At 41.3% G+C, this 25,719-nt stretch overlaps 1 protein-coding gene across 1 annotated transcript in view; it reads right to left on the reverse strand.

Moving 5' to 3' along the window:
• Positions 1–25,719, reverse strand: part of TBC1D19 (TBC1 domain family member 19) — an 885,000-nt gene that overhangs the window by 765,599 nt on the left and 93,682 nt on the right. The gene's annotated exons all lie outside the window — the stretch shown is intronic.

Genomic DNA, 25,719 nt, shown 5'->3' on the forward strand with positions numbered 1-25,719 from the left:
CATCCTGAAGTCCCAAGGTGCTGTCAGGGCATCTATCAGGACTGCTCCTGGATCCCTGGATCTGGACCCGTAACGAGGAAGCTTGGCGTTCTGTCGAGACGCCATGAGATCTATCTCTGGTTTGCCCCAATGACGAAGTATTTGGGCAAAGACCTCCGGATGAAGTTCCCACTCCCCCGGATGAAAAGTCTGACGACTTAAGAAATCCGCCTCCCAGTTCTCCACTCCCGGGATGTGGATTGCTGACAGGTGGCAAGAGTGAGACTCTGCCCAGCGAATTATCTTTGTTACTTCCATCATTGCTAGGGAGCTTCTTGTCCCTCCCTGATGGTTGATGTAAGCTACAGTCGTGATGTTGTCCGACTGAAACCTGATGAACCCCCGAGTTGTCAACTGGGGCCAAGCCAGGAGGGCATTGAGAACTGCTCTCAATTCCAGAATGTTTATTGGTAGGAGACTCTCCTCCTGACTCCATTGTCCCTGAGCCTTCAGAGAATTCCAGACGGCACCCCAACCTAGAAGGCTGGCATCTGTTGTTACAATTGTCCAGTCTGGCCTGCTGAATGGCATCCCCCTGGACAGATGTGGCCGAGAAAGCCACCATAGAAGAGAATTTCTGGTCTCCTGATCCAGATTCAGAGAAGGGGACAAGTCTGAGTAATCCCCATTCCACTGACTTAGCATGCACAGTTGCAGTGGTCTGAGGTGTAAGCGTGCAAAGGGTACTATGTCCATTGCCGCTACCATCAAGCCGATTACCTCCATGCATTGAGCCACTGACGGGTGTTGAATGGAATGAAGGGTGCGGCAAGCACTTTGAAGTCTTGTTAACCTGTCTTCTGTCAGGTAAATCTTCATTTCTACAGAATCTATAAGAGTCCCCAGGAAGGGAACTCTTGTGAGTGGAACGAGTGAACTTTTCTTTTCGTTCACCTTCCATCCATGTGACCTTAGAAATGCCAGTACTAACTCTGTATGAGACTTGGCAGTTTGAAAGCTTGAAGCTTGTATCAGAATGTCGTCTAGGTACGGAGCTACCGAGATTCCCTGCGGTCTTAGTACCGCCAGAAGAGCACCCAGAACCTTTGTGAAGATTCTTGGAGCTGTAGCCAATCCGAATGGAAGAGCTACAAACTGGTAATGCCTGTCTAGGAAGGCAAACCTTAGGTACCGGTAATGATCTTTGTGAATCGGTATGTGAAGGTAAGCATCCTTTAAATCCACTATGGTCATGTACTGACCCTTTTGGATCATGGGTAAAATTGTCCGAATAGTCTCCATCTTGAACGATGGAACTCTTAGGAATTTGTTTAAGATTTTTAAGTCCAGGATTGGTCTGAAAGTTACCTCTTTTTTGGGAACCACAAACAGATTTGAGTAAAACCCTTGTCCCTGTTCCGACCGTGGAACTGGATGGATTACTCCCATTAACAAAAGCTCTTGTACGCAGCGTAGAAACGCCTCTTTCTTTGTTTGGTTTGTTGACAACCTTGACAGATGAAATCTCTCTCTTGGAGGAGAGTATTTGAAGTCCAGAAGGTATCCCTGAGATATTATCTCTAGCGCCCAGGGATCCTGGACATCTCTTGCCCAAGCCTGGGCGAAGAGAGAAAGTCTGCCCCCCACTAGATCCGATCCCGGATCGGGGGCCCTCAATTCATGCTGTTTTAGGGGCAGCAGCAGGTTTCCTGGCCTGCTTGCCCTTGTTCCAAGACTGGTTAGGTCTCCAGCCTTGTCTGTAGCGAGCAACAGATCCTTCTTGTTTTGGAGCAGAGGAAGTTGATGCTGCTCCTGCTTTGGAATTCCGAAAGGAACGAAAATTAGACTGTCTGGCCTTAGGTTTGGCCCTGTCTTGAGGCAGGGCGTGGCCTTTACCTCCTGTAATGTCAGCGATAATTTCTTTCAAACCAGGCCCAAATAAGGTCTGCCCTTTAAAAGGTATATTAAGTAATTTAGACTTAGAAGTAACATCAGCTGACCAGGATTTTAGCCACAGTGCTCTGCGTGCCTGAATGGCGAATCCGGAATTCTTAGCCGTAAGTTTAGTTAAATGTACTACGGCCTCCGAAATGAATGAATTAGCTAGCTTAAGGACTCTAAGCTTGTCCGTAATGTCATCCAGAGTAGCTGAATTAATGGTCTCTTCCAGCGACTCAAACCAGAATGCCGCCGCAGCCGTGACCGGCGCAATGCATGCAAGGGGTTGCAATATAAAACCTTGTTGAACAAACATTTTCTTAAGGTAACCCTCTAACTTTTTATCCATTGGATCTGAAAAGGCACAGCTATCCTCCACCGGGATAGTGGTACGCTTAGCTAAAGTAGAAACTGCTCCCTCCACCTTAGGGACCGTCTGCCATAAGTCCCGTGTGGTGGCGTCTATTGGAAACATTTTTCTAAATATCGGAGGGGGTGAGAACGGCACACCGGGTCTATCCCACTCTTTAGTAATAATTTCAGTTAGTCTTTTAGGTATAGGAAAAACGTCGGTACTCGTTGGTACCGCAAAATATTTATCCAACCTACACATCTTCTCTGGTATTGCAACTGTGTTACAATCATTCAGAGCCGCTAACACCTCCCCTAGTAGTACACGGAGGTTCTCTAGCTTGAATTTAAAATTTGAGATATCTGAATCCAATCTGTTTGGATCAGAACCGTCAGCCGCAGACAGAAGCTCTCCGTCCTCATGTTCTGCAAGCTGTGACGCAGTATCTGACATGGCCCTAGTATTATCAGCGCACTCTGTTCTCACCCCAGAGTGATCACGCTTGCCTCTTAGTTCTGGTAATTTAGCCAAAACTTCAGTCATAACAGTAGCCATATCTTGTAATGTTATTTGTAATGGCCGCCCAGATGTACTGGGCGCCACAATATTGCGCACCACCCGAGCGGGAGATGCAGGTACTGACACGTGAGGCGAGTTAGTCGGCATAACTCTCCCCTCGCTGTTTGGTGAAATTTGTTCAATTTGTACAGATTGACTTTTATTTAAAGTAGCATCAATACAGTTAGTACATAAATTTCTATTGGGCTCCACTTTGGCATTAGCACAAATAACACAGGTATCTTCCTCTGAATCAGACATGTTTAACACACTAGCAAATAAACTTGCAACTTGGAATACTATTCTAGTAAAATATTATGAAAACGTACTGTGCCTATAAGAAGCACAGAAGATTTATGACAGTTGAAAATTAATAAACTGAAACAGTTATAGCATCAATCTTTGTAAACAACACAACTTTAGCAAAGGTTTGTTCCCATTAGCAAAAGACAACTAACCCTGATAGCAGAAAAAAAATTACAGAATAAACGTTTTTTATCACAGTCAACTACAATCTCACAGCTCTGCTGTGAGGATTACCTCCCTCAAAACAAGTTTTGAAGACCCCTGAGTTCTGTAGAGATGAACCGGATCATGCAGGAAATACAATGAGCTGCTGACTGAAATTTTTTGATGCGTAGCAAAAGCGCCAAAAAATGGCCCCTCCCCCTCACACACAACAGTGAGAGAGATCAGAAACTGTCAGAAATTAGATCAAGCAACTGCCAAGTGGAAAAATAGTGCCCAAACATTTATTCACCCAGTACCTCAGAAAATGAAAACGATTTTACATTCCAGCAAAAACGTTTAACATAAATTAAGAGTTGTTAAAAAGCCTGTTGCTAGTCCCTGCAAAATAGGCTAAAGTTTTATGTACACAGTGTAATTCCAGTGAAGTACCATTCCCCAGAATACTGAAGTGTAAATATACATACATGACATTATATCGGTATGGCAGGATTTTCTCATCAATTCCATTGTCAGAAAATAAAAGCTGCTACATACCTCTTTGCAGATTAATCTGCCCGCTGTCCCCTGATCTGAAGTTTACCTCTCCTCAGATGGCCGAGAAACAGCAATATGATCTTAACTACTCCGGCTAAAATCATAGTAAAAACTCTGGTAGATTCTTCTTCAAACTCTGCCAGAGAGGTAATAACACACTCCGGTGCTATTATAAAATAATAAACTTTTGATTGAAGATATAAAACTAAGTATAATCACCATAGTCCTCTCACACATCCTATCTAGTCGTTGGGTGCAAGAGAATGACTGGGAGTGACGTAGAGGGGAGGAGCTATATGCAGCTCTGCTGGGTGAATCCTCTTGCACTTCCTGTTGGGGAGGAGTAATATCCCAGAAGTAATGATGACCCGTGGACTGATCACACTTAACAGAAGAAATAACAAACTTTTGATTGAAGGTAAAAAACTACACTAATTCACCACATCTCTCTTGATACTTCCTTTCTTGTCGAGAGCTGTAAGAGAATGACTGGGGGTGGCATTTAGGGGAGGAGCTATATAGACAGCTCTGCTGTGGGTGTCCTCTTGCAGCTTCCTGTTGGGAAGGAGAATATCCCACAAGTAATGGATGAACCCGTGGACTGGATACACCTTTACAAGAGAAATAACGTTCAGCACCTTGCCACAGCTCTGCTGTGGCGCCTACCTGCCCTTTAGGAACGATTTGTGGGGGGAAAAAAACTCTTTACAGCCCTCAAATACAGCAGGAATCTCTGGAGAAGTAGCTGGATGCTTTTGAGGCAAATAAACTGTGCAACTGAAAATAGGCCCCACCCACCTCACTCGATGTTATGGGGCTTAAAAAACACCACAGAGTGTTTCTTAAACTAGCCATGTGGGTTAATAACCCTTAAACAAGCCACAAAGACCCCTTAAAGTCCCTCAAAAAACTTTTTATTTGTAATTAAACCAAAACGTTTTTTCCTATTAGTGTCACCAGTAACTAATGAGCCCTTTAAGCAAGCTTGGATTCCTCTTTTACTGAATACAGCTTACCTTTCCCTCATGGGGATATTGACAGCCTTTTCTAGAAATAACACAGTCTGTCTAGAAAAAAATAGACTGAACATACCTTAATGCAGTTTAGCCTGCAAACTGTTCCCCCAACTGAAGTTTTCCTGTACTCTTCAACCCTTGTAAGAACAGCAGTGGATCTTAGTTACAAAATGCTAAGATCATCACCCTCCTTGCAGAAATCTTCATCCCTTTTCTGCCAGAGAGTAAATAGTACACACCGGTACCATTTAAAATAACAAATTTTTGCTTGAGAAAATAAAAACTAACATTTTTGTCACACCACTCCTCTTTGCCCTTCCTAGCAGTTAAGCAGGCAGAGAGAATGACTGGGGGGTGGAGCTAAGGGAGGAGCTATATAGACAGCTCTGCTGTGGGTGCTCTCGCTGACACTTCCTGTAGGGAAGGAGAATATCCCACAAGTATGGATGAATCCGTGGACTCGATACATCTTACAAGAGAAAACAACAACATTTATTTATTTTTAATCCCCTGCACCACGCCACAGCTCTGCTGTGGCGCCTACTTGCCCCCAGGGATCTTAATCAAGCCTCAAAATCATTCCGGAACACCAGGAGTCAGTTTGGGCCCAACCGGAGCTGAAAATTACAGTTTGTGTGTGAAGAAACTGCGCCATTGAGGCGCGAAATTAGGCACCGCCCATCCTCTCCGGAATTAGCTGAGCCTAAACAACCGCAGTAAAGCGGTCAAACATAAGCCATGTGGGTATAAAAAATAAAGTATTAGCCATGTGGATCCTCTTTAGAAGAAAAGTATAACAACCAGCCACCCATTTTAGATTGATAATAAAATCGTTAGGCAGCCCCAGTGTCCCACCATAACATATAAAGTTGCATTAGTCTTGAAAACAAAATAACGCCCAGGATTACAGTAATACCCTATTTTTCCACAGAATTACTGCTTACCCCTTCCCTCTATGGGAACTATGTCAGCCAGTTCTGATATATCACAGTCTCCTCAGAAATAAATTACTGAACATACCTCAATGCTGCTCGTAGCATGAAAACTGTTCCTCACACTGAAGATTTCTCTAGCATTCCTCAGCACACTGTGGGAACCAACATGGATCTTAGTTACGTCTGCTAAGATCATCAATATCAAGGCAGCAATCTTCTTCCAATGCTGCCTGAGAGAAATAGTACTCACCGGTACCATTTAAAAATAACAAACTCTTGATTGAAGAAATTAAAACCATCATTTTATCACCACTATCACTTTACCCTTCCTATTACTAGCATAGGCAAAGAGAATGACTGGGGGGAGGAGTTAAGGGAGGAGCTATATAGCAGCTCTGCTGTGGTGCTCTTTGCCACTTCCTGTTAGCAGGAGAATTATATCCCACAAGTAAAGGATGAAACCCGTGGACTCGGTATCTCTTGTAAAAGAAATATGAATTATTTATTATGTGGTGAAGTTTCGGGGTTCGCAGACCCTTTCCTCAGACCAAATATATATAAAAACATTTCAACTCGCCTACTAGCAATTGGCCATTAAACTGTGGCGAGTAGATATCTTAGTCAGGAGAATATGCTTAAAACATTCATATAATTTTAAAGGAATATTGTGGGGAAATAAGAAATGCTTTTTTAGCAGATAACTCCCTTAAAGGGATAATGTATTCAGACAAGCAGCTGATAACTTATTTGTATTCAAAGTAACTGCAGGGACACTTTTTCTACTACCCTCGCTACCACTATCATTTGTTTACTAAGTTTTCCTATAAAAAAACATAATTTATGTAAGAATTTACCTGATAAATTCATTTCTTTCATATTGGCAAGAGTCCATGAGCTAGTGACGTATGGGATATACATTCCTACCAGGAGGGGCAAAGTTTCCCAAACCTCAAAATGCCTATAAATACACCCCCCACCACACCCACAATTCAGTTTAACGAATAGCCAAGAAGTGGGGTGATAAGAAAGGAGCGAAAGCATCAACAAGGAATTGGAATAATTGTGCTTTATACAAAAAAATCATAACCACCACAAAAAGGGTGGGCCTCATGGACTCTTGCCAATATGAAAGAAATGAATTTATCAGGTAAATTCTTACATAAACTATGTTTTCTTTCATGTAATTGGCAAGAGTCCATGAGCTAGTGACGTATGGGATAGCAAATACCCAAGATGTGGAACTCCACGCAAGAGTCACTAGAAAGGGAGGGATAAAAATAAAGACAGCCAATTCCGCTGAAAAAAGAATCCACAACAACCCAAATCAAAAGTTTTAATCTTTATAATGAAAAAAACTGAAATTATAAGCAGAAGAATCAAACTGAAACAGCTGCCTGAAGTATTTTTCTACCAAAAACTGCTTCTGAAGAAGAGAAAACATCAAATTGGTAGAATTTAGTAAAAGTATGCAAAGAAGACCAAGTTGCTGCTGTGCAAATCTGATCAACAGAAGCTTCATTCTTAAAAGCCCAGGAAGTAGAAACTGACCTAGTAGAATGAGCCGTAATCTTCTGAGGCGGGGATTTACCCGACTCCAAATAAGCATGATGAATCAAAAGCTTTAACCAAGACGCCAAAGAAATGGCAGAAGCCTTCTGACCTTTCCTAGACCCAGAAAAGATAACAAATAGACTAAAAGTCTTTCTGAAATCTTTAGTAGCTTCAACATAATATTTCAAAGCTCTTACCACATCCAAAGAATGTAAAGATCTTTCCAAAGAATTCTTAGGATTAGGATACAATGAAGGGACAACAATGTCTCTACTAATGTTGTTGGAATTCACAACTTTAGGTAAAAATTTAAATAAAGTTTGCAAAACCGCCTAATCCTGATGAAAAATCAGAAAAGGAGACTCACAAGAAAGAGCAGATAATTCAGAAACTCTGCTAGCAGAAGAGATGGCCAAAAGGAACAATACTTTCCAAGAAAGTAATTTAATGTCCAGAGAATGCATAGGCTCAAATGGAGGAGCCTGTAAAGCCCTCAAAACCAAAATAAGACTCCAAGGAGGAGAAATTGGCTTAATGAAAGGCTTGATACGAACCAAAGCCTGTACAAAACAATGAATATCAGGAAGATTAGCAATTTTTCTGTGAAACAGAACAGAAAGAGTAGAGATTTGTCCTTTCAAGGAACTTGCAAACAAACCCTTATCCAAACCATCCTGAAGAAACTGTAAAATTCTAGGAATTCTAAAAGAATGCCAAGAGAATTTATGAGAAGAACACCATGAAATGTAAGTCTTCCAAACTCGGTAATAAATCTTTCTAGACACAGATTTGCAAGCCTGCAACATAGTATTACTGAGTCACTGAGTCAGAGAAACCTCTATGACTAAGCACTAGGCGTTCAATCTCCATACCTTCAAATTTAATGATTTGAGATCCTGATGGAAAAATGGACCTTGAGATAGAAGGTCTGGGCTTAACGGAAGTGGCCAAGGTTGGCAACTGGACATCCGAACAAGATCCGCATACCAAAACCTGTGTGGCCATGCTGGAGCCACCAGCAGTACAAATGAACGCTCCATTATGATTTTGGAAATCACTCTTGGAAGAAGAACTAGAGGCGGAAAGACATAAGCAGGTTGATAATTCCAAAGAAGTAACAACGCATCCACTGCTTCCGCCTGAGGATCCCTGGACCTGGACAGATACCTGGGAAGTTTCCTGTTTAGATGAGAAGCCATCAGATCTATTTCTTGAAGCCCCCACATCTGAACAATCTGAAGAAACACATCTGGGTGAAGAGACCATTCTCCCAGATGTAAAGTCTGGCGACTGAGATTATCCGCTTCCCAATTGTCTATACCTGGGATATGGACCGCAGAGATTAGACAGGAGCTGGATTCCGCCCATGCAAGTATACGAGATACTTCTTTCATAGCCTGAGGACTGTGAGTCCCACTTTGATGATTGACATACGCCACGGTTGTGACATTGTCTGTCTGAAAACAAATAAACGGTTCTCTCTTCAGAAGAGGCCAAAACTGAAGAGCTCTGAGAATCACAGTTCCAAAATATTGATTGGTAATCTCGCCTCTTGAGATTTCCAAACCCCCTGCGCTGTCAGAGATCCCCAGACAGCTCCCCAACCTGAAAGACTTGCATCTGTTGTAATTACAGTCCAGGTTGGACGAACAAAAGAGGCCCCCTGAACTAAATGATGGTGATCTAACCACCAAGCCAGAGATAGTCGAATATTGGGATTTAAGGATATTAATTGTGATATCTTTGTATAATCCCTGCACCATTGGCTCAGCATACAAAACTGAAGAGGTCTCATGTGAAAACGAGCAAAGGGGATTGCGTCCGATGCTGCAGTCATGAGACCTAAAACCTCCATGCACATAGCTACTGAAGGGAATGACTGAGACTGAAGGTTCCGACAAGCTGAAACCAATTTCAGACGTCTTTTGACTGTTAGAGACAAAGTCATGGATACTCTTGTCTGAGGAATCAAGGAACTTTTTGGTAAATTGATCTTCCAATCATGTCTTTGAAGAAACAACACTAGTTGATTTGTGTGAGATTCTGCAGAATGTAAAGACTGAGCAAGTACCAAGATATCGTCCAAATAAGGAAACACTGCAATACCCCGCTCTCTGATTACAGAGAGTAGGGCACCGAGAACCTTTGAAAAGATCCTTGGAGCTGTTGCTAGGCCAAAAAGAAGAGCAGCAAATTGGTAATGCTTGTCTAGAAAAGAGAATCTCAGGAACTGATAGTGATCTGGATGAATTGGAATATGAAGATATGCATCCTGTAAGTCTATTGTGGACATATAATGCCCTTGCTGAACAAAAGACAGAATAGTCCTTATAGTCACCATTTTGAATGTTGGTATTCTTACATAACGATTCAAAATTTTTAGATCCAGAACTGGTCTGAAAGAATTCTCTTTCTTTGGAACAATGAACAGATTTGAATAAAACCCCAGACCCCGTTCCTGAAAGGGAACTGGCACAATTACCCCGGATAACTCCAGGTCTGAAACACACTTCAGGAAAGCCTGAGCCTTTACTGGGTTCACTGGAATGCGTGAGAGAAAGAAACTTCTCACAGGCGGTCTTACCTTGAAACCTATTCTGTACCCTTGAGAAACAATGTTCTGGATCCAATGATTTTGGATTGAATTGATCCAAACATCTTTGAAAAATCCTAGTCTGCCCCCTACCAGCTGCGCTGGAATGAGGGCCGCACCTTCATGCGGACTTGGGGGCTGATTTTGATTTTCTAAAAGGCTTGGATTTATTCCAGAATGGAGAAGGCTTCCAATTGGAAACCGTTCCTTTAGGGGAAGGATCAGGTTTCTGTTCCTTATTCTGACGAAAGGAACGAAAACGGTTAGCAGCCCTAAATTTACCCTTAGATTTTTTATCCTGAGGCAAAAAGGCTCCCTTCCCCCCAGTGACAGTTGAAATAGTAGAATCCAACTGAGAACCAAATAATTTATTACCTTGGAAAGAAAGAGATAGCAACGTTGACTTAGAAGTCATAGCCGCATTCCAAGTTTTAAAGCCATAAAGCTCTTCTAGCTAAAATAGCTAAAGACATATACCTGACATCAATTCTAATGATATCAAAAATGGCATCACAAATTAAATTATTAGTATGTTGAATTAGCTTGACAATGCTATACACATTAGGATCTGGGACTTGTTGCGCTAAAGTTTCCAACCAAAAAGTTGAAGCCGCAGCAACATCAGCCAAATAAATACCAGGCCTAAGAAGATGACCTGAACATAAATACGCCTTCCTTAGATAAGATTCAAGCTTCCTATCTAAAGGATCTTTAAAAGAAGTACTATCTGCCGTAGGAATAGTAGTACGCTTTGCAAGAGTAGAGATAGCCCCATCAACTCCAATCTATCAGTCGGCAAAGGGTACAGTTTCTAAAACCTTGAAGAAGGAGTAAATGAAGTACCCAGACTATTTCATTCCCTAGAAATTACATCTGAAATACCATCAGGAACTGGAAAAACCTCTGGAATAACTACATGAGGTTTAAAAAACGAATTTAAACATTTACTGGTTTTAATATCAAGAGGACTAGTCTCCTCCATATCTAATGCAATCAACACCTCTTAATAAAGAACAAATATACTCCATTTTAAATAAATATGAAGTTTTGTCAGTGTCAATATCTGAGGCAGAATCTTCTGAACCAGATAGATCCTCATCAGAAATAGATCAATCAGAATGCTGTCGGTCATTTAAAAATTCATCGAATTTATGAGAAGTTTTAAAAGACCTTTTACGTTTATTAGAAGGTGGTATAACAGACAGGGCCTTCTGAATAGAATTAGAAACAAATTCTCTCACATTAACAGGAATATCCTGAACATTAGATGTTGAAGGAACAACAACAGGTAATGGATTACTACTAATGGAAATATTGTCTGCTTTTGAAAGTTTATCATGATAACTAACACAAACTACAGCCGGAGGAACAGTTACCACAAGTTTACAACAAATGCACTTAGCTTTGGTAGAACCGACATCAGGCAGCAGCATTCCAGAAGTAGATTCTGAGACAGGGTCAGATTGAGACATCTTGCAATATGTAATAGAAAAAACAGAATTTATGCTTACCTGATAAATTACTTTCTCCAACGGTGTGTCCGGTCCACGGCGTCATCCATAACTTGTGGGAATATTCTCCTCCCCAACAGGAAATGGCAAAGAGCATAGCAAAAGCTGTCCATATAGTCCCTCCTAGGCTCCGCCCACCCCAGTCATTCGACCGACGGACAGGAGAAAAAAACAGGAGAAACTATAGGGTGCCGTAGTGACTGTAGTTAAAGAAAGCAATTCATCAAACCTGATTAAAAAACCAGGGCGGGCCGTGGACCGGACACACCGTTGGAGAAAGTAATTTATCAGGTAAGCATAAATTCTGTTTTCTCCAACATTGGTGTGTCCGGTCCACGGCGTCATCCATAACTTGTGGGAACCAATACCAAAGCTTTAGGACACGGATGAAGGGAGGGAGCCAATCAGGTTGCCTAAACGGAAGGCACCACGGCTTGCAAAACCTTTCTCCCAAAAATAGCCTCCGAAGAAGCAAAAGTATCAAATTTGTAGAATTTGGCAAGAGTGTGCAGGGAAGACCAAGTCGCTGCCTTACATATCTGATCAACAGAAGCCTCGTTCTTGAAGGCCCATGTGGAAGCCACAGCCCTAGTAGAGTGAGCTGTGATGCGTTCAGGAGGCTGCCGTCCGGCAGTCTCGTAAGTCAATCGGATGATGCTTTTCAGCCAAAAGGAAAGAGAAGTATCAGTAGCTTTTTGACCTCTCCTCTTGCCAGAATAAACGACAAACAGAGAAGACGTTTGTCTGAAATCCTTTGTTGCTTCTAAATAGAACTTTAAAGCACGAACTACATCTAAATTGTGTAACAAACGTTCCTTCTTTGAAACTGGATTCGGACACAAAGAAGGTACAACTATTTCCTGGTTAATATTCTTGTTGGAAACAACCTTTGGAAGGAAACCAGGTTAAGTACGCAAAACAACCTTATCTGAATGGAACACCAGATAGGGCGGATTACACTGCAAAGCAGATAACTCAGAAACTCTTCTAGCAGAAGAAATAGCAACCAAAAACAGAACTTTCCAAGATAACATCTTGATATCTATGGAATGTAGAGGTTCAAACGGAACCCCTTGAAGAACTGAAAGAACTAAATTCAGACTCCAGGGAGGAGTCAAAGGTCTGTAAACAGGCTTGATCCTGACCAAAGCCTGAACAAAAGCTTGAACATCAGGCACAGCTGCCAGTCGTTTGTGTAATAAGACAGATAAAGCAGAAATCTGTCCCTTTAGAGAACTCGCTGATAATCCCTTATCCAAACCGTCTTGGAGAAAGGAAAGGATCCTAGGAATTTGATCTTACTCCACGAGAATCCCTTGGATTCACACCAACAGATATATCTTTTCCATATTTTATGGTAAATCTTCCTAGTTACAGGTTTTCTGGCTTGTATCAGAGTATCTATTACAGAATCCGAAAACCCACGCTTAGATAAAATCAAGCGTTCAATTTCCAAGCCGTTAGCTGAAGGGAAACTAGATTTGGATGTTCGAATGGACCTTGTACTAGAAGATCCTGTCTCAAAGGTAGCTTCCATGGTGGAGCCGATGACATATTCACCAGGTCTGCATACCAAGTCCTGCGTGGCCACGCAGGAGCTATCAAGATCACCGAGGCCCTCTCCTGCTTGATCCTGGCTACCAGCCTGGGAATGAGAGGAAACGGTGGAAACACATAAGCTAGGTTGAAGGTCCAAGGCGCTACTAATGCATCCACTAGAGTCGCCTTGGGATCCCTGGATCTGGACCCGTAGCAAGGAACCTTGAAGTTCTGACGAGACGCCACCAGATCCATGTCTGGAATGCCCCATAATTGAGTCAACTGGGCAAAGATCTCCGGGTGGAGTTCCCACTCCCCCGGATGGAATGTCTGACGACTCAGATAATCCGCCTCCCAGTTTTCCACTCCTGGGATGTGGTTCGCAGATAGGTGGCAGGAGTGATCCTCCGCCCATTTTATGATTTTGGTCACTTCTCTCATCGCCAGGGAACTCCTTGTTCCCCCCTGATGGTTGATGTAAGCAACAGTCGTCATGTTGTCTGATTGGAATCTTATGAATCTGGCCTTTGCTAGTTGAGGCCAAGCCCTGAGAGAATTGAATATCGCTCTCAGTTCCAGAATGTTTATCGGGAGAAGAGACTCTTCCCGAGACCATAACCCCTGAGCTTTCAGGGAGTCCCAGACCGCGCCCCAGCCCACTAGACTGGCGTTGGTCGTGACGATGACCCACTCTGGTCTGCGGAAACTCATTCCCTGGGACAGGTGGTCCTGGGTTAGCCCCAAACGGAGTGAGTCTCTGGTCTTCTGATCTACTTGAATCACTGGAGACAAGTCTGTATAGTCCCCATTCCACTATTTCAGCATGCACAGTTGTAATGGTCTTAGATGAATTCGCGCAAAAGGAACTATGTCCATTGCTGCAACCTTCAACCCTACTACTTCCATGCACTGAGCTATGGAAGGACGTGGAACAGAATGAAGAACTTGAAAGCGTTTAGAAGTTTTGACTTTCTGACATCTGTCAGGAAAATCTTCATTTCTAAAGAATCTATTATTGTCCCCAAGAAAGGAACTCTTGTCGACGGAGACAGGGAACTTTTGTCTATGTTCACTTTCCATCCGTGAGATCTGAGAAAGGCCAGAACGATGTCTGTGTGAGCCTTTGCCTTTGAAAGAGACGACGCTTGTATCAGAATGTCGTCCAAGTAAGGTGCCACTGCAATGCCCCTTGGTCTTGGAACCGCTAGAAGGGACCCGAGTACCTTTGTGAAAATCCTTGGAGCAGTGGCTAGCCCGAATGGGAGAGCCACAAACTGGTAATGTTTGTCCAGAAAGGCGAACCTTAGGAACTGATGATGATCTTTGTGGATAGGAATATGTAGATACGCATCCTTTAGATCCACGGTAGTCATAAATTGACCCTCCTGGATTGTAGGTAAAATCGTTCGAATGGTTTCCATTTTGAACGATGGCACTCTGAGAAATTTGTTTAGGATCTTTAAATCCAGAATTGGTCTGAAAGTTCCCTCTTTTTTGGGAACTACAAACAGATTTGAGTAAAACCCCATTCCTTGTTCCACGGTTGGAACTGGGTGTATCACTCCCATTTTTAACAGGTCTTCTACACAATGTAAGAATGCCTGTCTCTTTATTTGGTTTGAAGATAAGTGAGACATGTGGAACCTTCCCCTTGGGGGTAGTTCCTTGAATTACAGAAGATAACCCTGAGAAACTATTTCTAGTGCCCAGGGATCCTGAACAAAGCCTGAGCAAAGAGAGAGAGTCTGCCCCCTACTAGATCCGGTCCCGGATCGGGGGCTACTCCTTCATGCTGTTTTGTTAGCAGCACCAGGCTTCTTGGCCTGCTTACCCTTGTTCCAGCCTTGCATCGGTTTCCAAGCTGGTTTGGTTTGCGAAGCATTACCCTCTTGTCTAGAGGATGCAGAGTTGGAGGCCGGTCCGTTCCTGAAATTGCGAAAGGAACGAAAATTAGACTTATTCTTGGCTTTAAAAGGCCTATCTTGTGGGAGGGCGTGGCCCTTACCCCCAGTGATGTCCGAGATAATCTCTTTCAATTCTGGCCCAAAAAGAGTTTTACCCTTGAAGGGGATATTAAGCAATTTTGTCTTGGAAGATACATCCGCTGACCAAGACTTTAGCCAGAGCGCTCTGCGCGCAACAATTGCAAACCCAGAATTTTTCGCCGCTAATCTAGCTAACTGCAAAGCGGCATCTAAAATAAAGGAATTAGCTAACTTAAGTGCGTGAACTCTGTCCATAACCTCCTCATACGGAGTCTCTCCACTGAGCGACTTTTCTAGTTCCTCGAACCAGAACCACGCTGCTGTAGTGACAGGAATAATGCACGAAATAGGTTGCAGGAGGTAACCTTGCTGTACAAAAATCTTTTTAAGCAAACCCTCCAATTTTTTATCCATAGGATCTTTAAAAGCACAATTATCCTCGATAGGAATAGTAGTGCGCTTGGCTAGTGTAGAAACTGCCCCCTCGACCTTAGGGACTGTCTGCCATAAGTCCTTTCTGAGGTCGACCATAGGAAATAATTTCTTAAATATAGGAGGGGGAACAAAAGGTATGCCGGGCTTCTCCCACTCCTTATTCACTATGTCCGCCACCCGCTTGGGTATAGGAAAAGCGTCGGGGTGCACCGGAACCTCTAGGAACTTGTCCATCTTGCATAATTTTTCTGGAATGACCAGGTTGTCACAATCATCCAGAGTAGATAACACCTCCTTAAGCAGTGCGCGGAGATGCTCTAATTTAAATTTAAATGTCACAACATCAGGTTCTGCCTGTTGAGAAATTCTACCTGAATCTGAAATTTCCCCATCTGACAAAACCTCCCTCATGGCCCCTTCAAATTGGTGTGAGGGTATGACAGAGCAATTATCATCAGCGCCCTCCTGCTCTACAGTGTTTAAAACAGAGCAATCGCGCTTTCTCTGAAATGCAGGCATTTTGGATAAAATATTTGCTATGGAGTTATCCATTACTGCCGTCAATTGTTGCATAGTAACAAGCATTGGCGCGCTAGAAGTACTAGGGGTCTCCTGCGTGGGCAAAACTGGTGTAGACACAGAAGGAGATGATATAGAACTATGTCTACTCCCTTCATCTGATGAATTATCTTGGGCAACTTTACTATCTGTGGCAGTACTGTCCTTACTTTGTTTGGACGCTATGGCACAATTATCACACAATTTTGAAGGGGGAGACACATTGGCTTCCATACATACAGAACATAGTTTATCTGAAGGTACAGACATGTTAAACAGGCTTAAACTTGTCAATAAAGTACAAAAAACGTTTTAAAACAAAACCGTTACTGTCTCTTTAAATTTTAAACAGGGCACACTTTATTACTGAATATGTGAAAAACTATGAAGGAATTGTTCAAATTAAACCAAATTTTCACCACAGTGTCTTAAAGCATTCAAAGCATTGCACCCCAAATTTCAGACCTTTAACCCTTAAAATGGAGAAACCGGAGCCGGTTACAATTTTAACCCCTCTACAGTCCCAGCTACAGCCTTTGCTGCGACTTTACCAAACCCAGGGGGGAATACGATACCAAATGAAGCCTTCTAGGAACCTTTTCAACTACTTTCAGACCCACACACATGCAGCTGCATGTCCTGCTCTCAAAAGTAACTGTGCAGTAATGGCGCGAAAATGAGGCTCAGCCTACTACAGGGAAGGCCCTTCCTGACTGGAAAGGTGTCTAAACCAGTGCCTGACGTTAAAAAAACGTTCCCCAAAGTTTATAAGTGTGAATTTCAACATCAAGCTGTATAAAATGCCCAAATAAAGCAATCGATCTTGCCCATAAAAGTGTCTACCAGTTTTATAGCCCATATTAAGCCCTTTATTCTGTTTGAGACTAAGAAAATGGCTTACCGGTCCCCATGAGGCGAAATGACAGCCTTCCAGCATTACACAGTCTTGTTAGAAATATGGCTAGTCATACCTTAAGCAGAAAAGTCTGCTAACTGTTTCCCCCAACTGAAGTTATTTCATCTCAACAGTCCTATGTGGAAACAGCAAACGATTTTAGTTACTGCTGCTAAAATCATATTCCTCTCACAAACAGAACTCTTCATCTTTTTCTGTTTCAGAGTAAATAGTACATACCAGCACTATTTTAAAAACATAATTTATGTAAGAACTTACCTGATAAATTCATTTCTTTCATATTAGCAAGAGTCCATGAGCTAGTGACGTATGGGATATACATTCCTACCAGGAGGGGCAAAGTTTCCCAAACCTTAAAATGCCTATAAATACACCCCTCACCACACCCACAATTCAGTTTAACAAATAGCCAAGAAGTGGGGTGATAAGAAAAAAGTGCGAAAGCATATAAAATAAGGAATTGGAATAATTGTGCTTTATACAAAAAAATCATAACCACCACAAAAAAGGGCGGGCCTCATGGACTCTTGCTAATATGAAAGAAATGAATTTATCAGGTAAGTTCTTACATAAATTATGTTTTCTTTCATGTAATTAGCAAGAGTCCATGAGCTAGTGACGTATGGGATAATGACTACCCAAGATATGGATCTTTCCACACAAGAGTCACTAGAGAGGGAGGGATAAAATAAAGACAGCCAATTCCTGCTGAAAATAATCCACACCCAAAATAAAGTTTAATGAAAAACATAAGCAGAAGATTCAAACTGAAACCACTGCCTGAAGTACTTTTCTACCAAAAACTGCTTCAGAAGAAGAAAACACATCAAAATGGTAGAATTTAGGAAAAGTATGCAAAGAGGACCAAGTTGCTGCTTTGCAAATCTGATCAATCGAAGCTTCATTCCTAAACGCCCAGGAAGTAGAAACTGACCTAGTAGAATGAACTGTAATCCTTCGAGGCGGAATTGTACCCGACTCGACATAGGCATGATGAAATAAAGATTTCAACCAAGATGCCAAAGAAATGGCAGAAGCTTTCTGGCCTTTTCTAGAACCGGAAAAGATGACAAATAGACTAGAAGTCTTTCGGAAAGACTTAGTAGCTTAAACATAATAATACAAAGCTCTAACAGCATCCAAAAAATGCAATGATTTCTCCTTAGAATTCATAGGATTAGGACATAATGAAGGAACCACAATTTCTCTACTAAGGTTGTTAGAATTCACAACCTTAGGTAAAAAATTCAAAAGAAGTTCGCAGCACCGCCTTATCCTGATGAAAAATCAGAAAAGGAGACTCACAAGAAAGAGCAGATAATTCAGAGACTCTTCTGGCAGAAGAGATGGCCAAAAGAAACAAAACTTTCCAAGAAAGTAATATAACGACCAAAGAATGCATGGGTTCAAAAGGAGGAGCTTGAAAAGCCCCCAGAACCAAATTCAAACTCCAAGGAGGAGAAATTGACTTAATGACAGGTTTTATACGAACCAAAGCTTGTACAAAACAATGAAATATCAGGAAGATTAGCAATCCTTCTGTGAAAAAAGAACAGAAAGAGCAGAGATTTGTCCTTTCAAGGAACTTGCGGACAAACCTTTATCTAAACCATCCTGAAGAAACTGAAAAATTCTCGGTATTCAAAAAGAATGCCAAGAAAAAATGATGAGAAAGACACTAAGAAATATAAGTCTTCCAGACTCTATAATATATCTCTCTAGATACAGATTTACGAGCCTGTCACATAGTATTAATCACAGAGTCAGAGAAACTTTCTTTGACCAAGAATCAAGCGTTCAAACTCCATACCTTAAAATTTAAGGATTTGAGATCCTGATGGAAAAAAGGACCTTGCGACAGAAAGTCTGGTCTTAACGGAAGAGTCCACAGCTGGCAAGAGGCCATCCGGACAAGATCCGCATACCAAAACCTGTGAGGCCATGCTGGAGCTACCAGCAGAACAAACGAGCATTCCTTCAGAATCTTGGAGAATACTCTTGGAAGAAGAACTAGAGGCGGAAAGATATAGGCAGGATGATACTTCCAAGGAAGTGATAATGTATCCACTGCTTCCGCCCGAGGATCCCGGGATCTGGACAGATACCAGGGAAGTTTCTTGTTTAGATGAGAAGCCATCAGATCTATTTCTGGGAGTTCCCACATTAGAACAATCTGAAGAAATATCTCTGGGTGAAGAGACCATTCGCCCGGATGCAACGTTTGGCGACTGAGATAATCCGCTTTCCAATTGTCTATACCTGGGATATGAACCGCAGAGATTAGACAGGAGCTGGATTCCGCCCAAACCAAAATTTGAGATACTTCTTTCATAGCCAGAGGACTGTGAGTCCCTCCTTGATGATTGATGTATGCCACAGCTGTGACATTGTCTATCTGAAAACAAATGAACAACTCTCTCTTCAGAAAAGGCCAAGACTGAAGAGATCTGAAAATTGCACGGAGTTCAAAATATTGAACGGTAATCTCACCTCCTGAGATTCCCAAACCCCTTGTGCCGTCAGAGACCCCCACACAGCTCCCCAACCTGTAAGACTTGCATCTGTTGAGATTATAGACCAGGTCGGAAGAACAAAGAAGCCCCCTGAACTAAACGATGGTGAACTGTCCACCATGTCAGAGAGTGTCGTATAATCGGTTTAAAGATATTAATTGAGATATCTTTGTGTAATCCCTGCACCACTGGTTCAGCATACAGAGCTGAAGAGGTCGCATGTGAAAACGAGCAAAGGAGATCGCATCCGATGCGGCAGTCCTAAGACCTAAAATTTCCATGCATAAGGCTACCAAAGGGAATGATTGTGACTGAAGGTTTTGACAAGCTGATATCAATGTTAAATTTCTCTTATCTGACAAGGACAGAGTCATAGACACTGAATCTATCCGGAAACCTAAAAAGGTTACCCTTGTCTGAGGAAACAATGAACTGAATGGTAAATTGATCCTCCAACCATGATCTTGAAGAAACAACACAAGTCGATTCGTATGAGATTCTGCGAAAATGTGAAGACTGAGCAAGTACCAAGATATCGTCCAAATAAGGAAATACCAAAACCCTGTTCTCTGATTACAGACAGAAGGGCACCGAGAACCTTTGAAAAAAATTCTTGGAGCTGACGCTAGGCCAAACGGTAGAGCCACAAAACTGGTAATGCTTGTCTAAAAAGAGAATCTCAGAAACTAAAAGTGATCTGGATGAATCGGAATATGCAGATATACATCCTGTAAATCTATTGTAGACATATAATGCCCTTGCTAAACAAAAGGCAGGATAGTCCTACAGTTACCATCTTGAATGTTGGTATCCTTACATAACGATTCAATATAGATAGATCCGGAACTGGTCTGAAGGAATTGACCTTCTTTGGTACAATGAAGAGATAGAATAAAACCCCAGCCCCTGTTCCAGAACTGGAACTGGCATAATTACTCCAGCCAACTCTAGATCTGAAACACATTTCAGAAATGCTGAGCCTTTGCTGTGTTTACTGGGACACGGGAAAGAAAAAAAAAATCTCTTTGCAGGAGGCCTTAACTTGAAGCCAATTCTGTACCTTTCTGAAACAATGTTCTGAAACCAGAGATTGTGAACGGAATTGATCCAAATTTCCTTGAAGAAAACATAAACTGCCCCATACCAGCTGAGCTGGAATGAGGGCCGCACCTTCATGGGTATTTAGGAGCTGGCTATAGGTTTCTATAAGGCTTGGATATATTCCAAACTGGAAAAGGTTTCCAAACTGATACCGCTCCTGAGGATGAAGGACCAGGCTTTTGTTCCTTGTTGTGAGGAAAGGAACGAAAATGATTATTAGACCTAAATTTACCTTAGATTTTTTATCCTTTGGTAAAAAAATTCCCTTCCCTCCAGTAACAGTTGAGATAATAGAATCCAACTGAAAATCGAATAATTTATTACCCTGGAAAAAGAAAAGGAAAGCAAAGTTGACTTAGAAGACATATCAGCATTCCAAGTTTTAAGCCATAAAGCTTTTCTAGCTAAAATAGCTAGAAACATATACCTGACATCAACTCTAATGATATCAAAAGATGGTATCACAAATAAAATTATTAGCATGTTATAGAATAATAATAATGCTATAAAATTATGATCTGTTACTTGTTGCGCTAAAGCTTCTAACCAAAAAGTTGAAGCTGCAGCAACATCCGCTAAAAATATAGCAAGTCTAAGAAGATTACCTGAACATAAGTAAGCTTTTCTTAGAAAGGATTCAATTTTCCTATCTAAAGGATCCTTAAATGAAGTACTATCTGCCATAGGAATAGTAGTACGTTTAGCAGGAGTAGAGACAGCCCCATTAACCTTAGAGATTTTGTCCCAAAACTCTAATCTGTCAGATGGCACAGGATATAATTGCTTAAACGTTTAGAAGGAGTAAATGAATTACCCAAATTATTCCATTCCCTGGAAATTACTTCAGAAATAGCATCAGGGAGAGAAAACACTTCTGGAATAACTACAGGAGATTTAAAAACCTTATTTAAACGTTTAGATTTAGTATCAAGAGGACCAGAATCCTCTATTTCTAATGCAATTAATACTTCTTTAAGTAAAGAACGAATAAATTCCATCTTGAACAAATACAAAGATTTATCAGCATCAACCTCTGAGACAGAAACCTCTGAACCAGAAGAACCATTATCAGTATCAGAATGATGATGTTCATTTAAAAATTCATCTGCAAAAAAGATAAGTTTTAAAAGACTTTTATGTATACTAGAAGAAGAAATAACAGACATAGCCTTCTTAATGGATTTAAAAAATAAAATCTCTTATATTATCAGGAACACTCTGAAAATTAGATGTTGACGGAACAGCAACAGGTAATGTAACAGTACTAAAGGAAATTTTATCTGCATTAATAAGTTTGTCATGACATGCAATACAAACAACAGCTGGAGAAACAGATACCAAAAGTTTATAGCAGATACACTTAGCTTGGTAGCTCCAGCACTGGGCAGCGATTTTCCTGAAGTATCTTCTGACTCAGTTGCAACGTGGAACATCTTGCAATATGTAAAAGAAAAAACAACATAAAAAGCAAAATTGATCAAATTCCTTAAATGACAGTTTCAGGAATGGGAAAAAAATGCCAGTGAACAAGCTTCTAGCAACCAGAAGCAATAAATAATGAAACTTAAATAATGTGGAGACAAAAATGACGCCCATATTTTTTAGCGCCAAAAAAGACGCCCACATTATTTGGCGCCTAAATGCTTTTGGCGCCAAAAATGACGCCACATCCGGAACGCCGACACTTTTGACGCAAAAAAACGTCAAAAAATGACGCAACTTCCGGCGACACGTATGACGCCGGAAACAGAAAAAAAAAATGTTGCGCCAAAAAAGTCCGCGCCAAGAATGACGCAATAAAATGAAGCATTTTCAGCCCCCGCGAGCCTAACAGCCCACAGAGAAAAAGTCAAATTTTTTAAGGTAAGAAAAAATGATTGAAACAAATGCATTTATCCCAAGTATGAAACTGACTGTCTGAAAATAAGGAATGTTGAACATCCTGAGTCAAGGCAAATAAATGTTTGAATACATATATTTAGAACTTTATAAAAAAAGTGCCTAACCATAGCTTAGAGTGTCACAGAAAATAAGCTTACTTACTTACCCCAGGACACTCATCTACATGTTGTAGAAAGCCAAACCAGTACTGAAACGAAAATCAGCAGAGGTAATGGTATATATATAAGAGTATATCGTCGATCTGAAAAGGGAGGTAAGAGATGAATCTCTACGACCGATAACAGAGAACCTATGAAATAGACCCCGTAGAAGGAGATCATTGCATTCAAATAGGCAATACTCTCCTCACATCCCTCTGACATTCACTGCACGCTGAGAGGAAAACCGGGCTCCAACCTGCTGCGGAGCGCATATCAACGTAGAATCTAGCACAAACTTACTTCACCACCTCCATAGGAGGCAAAGTTTGTAAAAACTGAATTGTGGGTGTGGTGAGGGGTGTATTTATAGGCATTTTAAGGTTTGGGAAACTTTGCCCCTCCTGGTAGGAATGTATATCCCATACGTCACTAGCTCATGGACTCTTGCTAATTACATGAAAGAAATAACAAACTCTTGATAGTAGAATAAAAAACTACAACTAAACACCACATACTTTTCACCATCTCCGTGGAGATGTTGCCTGTGCAACGGCAAAGAGAATGACTGGGGTGGGCGGAGCCTAGGAGGGACTATATGGACAGCTTTTGCTGTGCTCTTTGCCATTTCCTGTTGGGGAGGAGAATATTCCCACAAGTTATGGATGACGCCGTGGACCGGACACACCAATGTTGGAGAAAACAACATATAAAGCAAAATTATCAATTTCCTTATATGACAGTTTCAGGAATGGGAAAAAATGCAAACAGAATAAGCCTCTGGAAACCAGAAGCAAAAAGAAATAATGACTTAAATAATGTCAAAAATCTGGCGCCAAGTATGACGCCACAACTGACAAATATTTTTCGGAGCCAAAAACGTCTGAAACAAACACGAGGGTCATAGATGACGCAACTACGTGAAAACTCTCGGCGCCAACTAAGACGCCGGAAATGACGTCAAAATGTCAACAAACGTAATTCTCGCGCCAAAAATGACGCAATAAATTATAGCATATTGCGCTCCCGCGAGCCTAACAGTCTGCAATTTAGGAAAGAAAGTCAATTGAAAAATTTCAATTAAGAAATCATTTTTTCATATGCATTTCCCAAAAATGAAACTGACAGTCTGTAAGAAGGAAATATACTGATTAACCTGAATCATGGCAAATATAAGTATAAAACATATATTTAGAACTTTACATATAAAGTGCCAAACCATAGCTGAGAGTGTCATAAATAAAAGAAAACATACTTACCAAAAGACACTCATCTACAAAAAGTAGATAGCCAAACCAGTACTGAAACGAGAATCAGTAGAGGTAATGGTATATAAGAGTATATCGTCAATCTGAAAAGGAAGGTAGGAGATGAATCTCTACGACCGATAACAGAGAACCTATGAAATAGATCCCCGTTAGGATGACCATTGCATTCAATAGGTAATACTCCCTTCACATCCCTCTGTCATTCACTGCAATCTGAGAGGAACCGGGCTTCATCATGCTGAGAAGCACATATCAACGTAGAAATCTAGCACAAACTTACTTCACCACCTCCATAGGAGGCAAAGTTTGTAAAACTGAATTGTGGGTGTGGTGGGGGGTGTATTTATAGGCATTTTGAGGTTTGGGAAACTTTGCCCCTCCTGGTAGGATTGTATATCCCATACGTCACTAGCTCATGGACTCTTGCCAATTACATGAAAGAAATACTGCAGTATTGGCAAGATCAGTAGAGGTGGCAGTTTCCGTAGCTATTTTAAATGATTTATCAAGATAAAGGCCAGTCATGGTTACTTGTCCTGGTTACTACCCATGCAAAAATACAAAAAGCAAATTGGACACTAAACAGATATGTTTCATGTCCCTGCTGCCTTAGATTAAACCTGCACTGGAATACACAACTTTAGATCACGTGAGAGGGAGATAAATGCTGTTTATTCACTGTGCCAAATGGCCAGTTTAATAACTGTATTAAAAGGAATTAATTTGTTATGGTTTAAAATTAAAACAAAAATGACTACACAATAAGGTGTTTCACAATGGCTAAACTTTTGCAAAGTGGGGGTGTGGTAGTGGGTGTGATGTGGATGGGTGACTTGGGGGATCTGTGGCGAGTAACAATTTGGCCTGGCTAATAGCTTAGGACTTGAAATTTTGAGCCCTGTATATGTATATATAAATATATATTTCACAAAATGATTTTTCTCATGGCAGAATGCTAGAGGGATCACATACTACTTTGTAGTCCAAAGTTAGAAATTTGCTTGTAATTTTCTACACTGGTGCGAAAATAACATGAGCGACCAGCCTTCTCACTAATCAAGGACAGCATTAGGTCCTTAGGTCCCCAGAGTCCATTTACACATTGATGTCTATATCTCCATAAGGCCAACATGCTGAAAAGAATCACTGTGTACCATTTTACATCCAATGTGTAGCCAATGCGTTTCAGCATCAGTGTAGCTACACTGAAAATGATGCTTTGATACCTTGAAGCACCGGGTCCCCATACAAATATTAACACTGATAACTCTGTTATTAAACTCTCTGCAGTCTCCGTTTCGACCTATGCCGACAGCATGCTGGCAATTGTCAATCCCAGATGCAGCCCTTAAAGTGAAGGTCAATTTTGATTACTTAGTGCCCGGTTTTTAATAATCCTATTAAAAACAAGGGCACTTTAATTCATAAAAATTGACATTTCACTTGTTTTCTTCAAACACCTTTTAATCTGACAGCAGCTGCAGCTCTTCCTCCACCCATCGCAAGCCCTCTTTGCGGGTCCAAAATGAGGAATCCGGCTTTCTCCAATCACGGCGTTGCCTCAGGCTATGATTCCCCCAGGGGGGTAAACCCGTCATGGAGGAAGCTGGATTAGTCATTTCTGACGTATGAAGAGGCTTCCGACGGCCGGGGGAATCGCTGGAGCGGCTGTCAGGATTAAAAGGTACGTTTTTGAAGAAAACGAGTGAAATGTAAATTTTGATGAATTAAAGTGCCCATGTTTTTAATAGGTTTATTAAAAACTGGACACTAATTCATTGAAATTGACATTCACTTTAAGGAGATGAATAGGTTGCACACTACATCACAACAAAATTGAACAGGACTTTATGCCAGTAGTCAAAAGCTAAAATGACCATGCACCAGCCACAATATTTATAACATACAGTATATATTACCTTTTTAC

The sequence above is a fragment of the Bombina bombina genome, chromosome 2 (assembly GCF_027579735.1).
Source record: "Bombina bombina isolate aBomBom1 chromosome 2, aBomBom1.pri, whole genome shotgun sequence".
Lineage (NCBI taxonomy): Eukaryota > Metazoa > Chordata > Amphibia > Anura > Bombinatoridae > Bombina > Bombina bombina.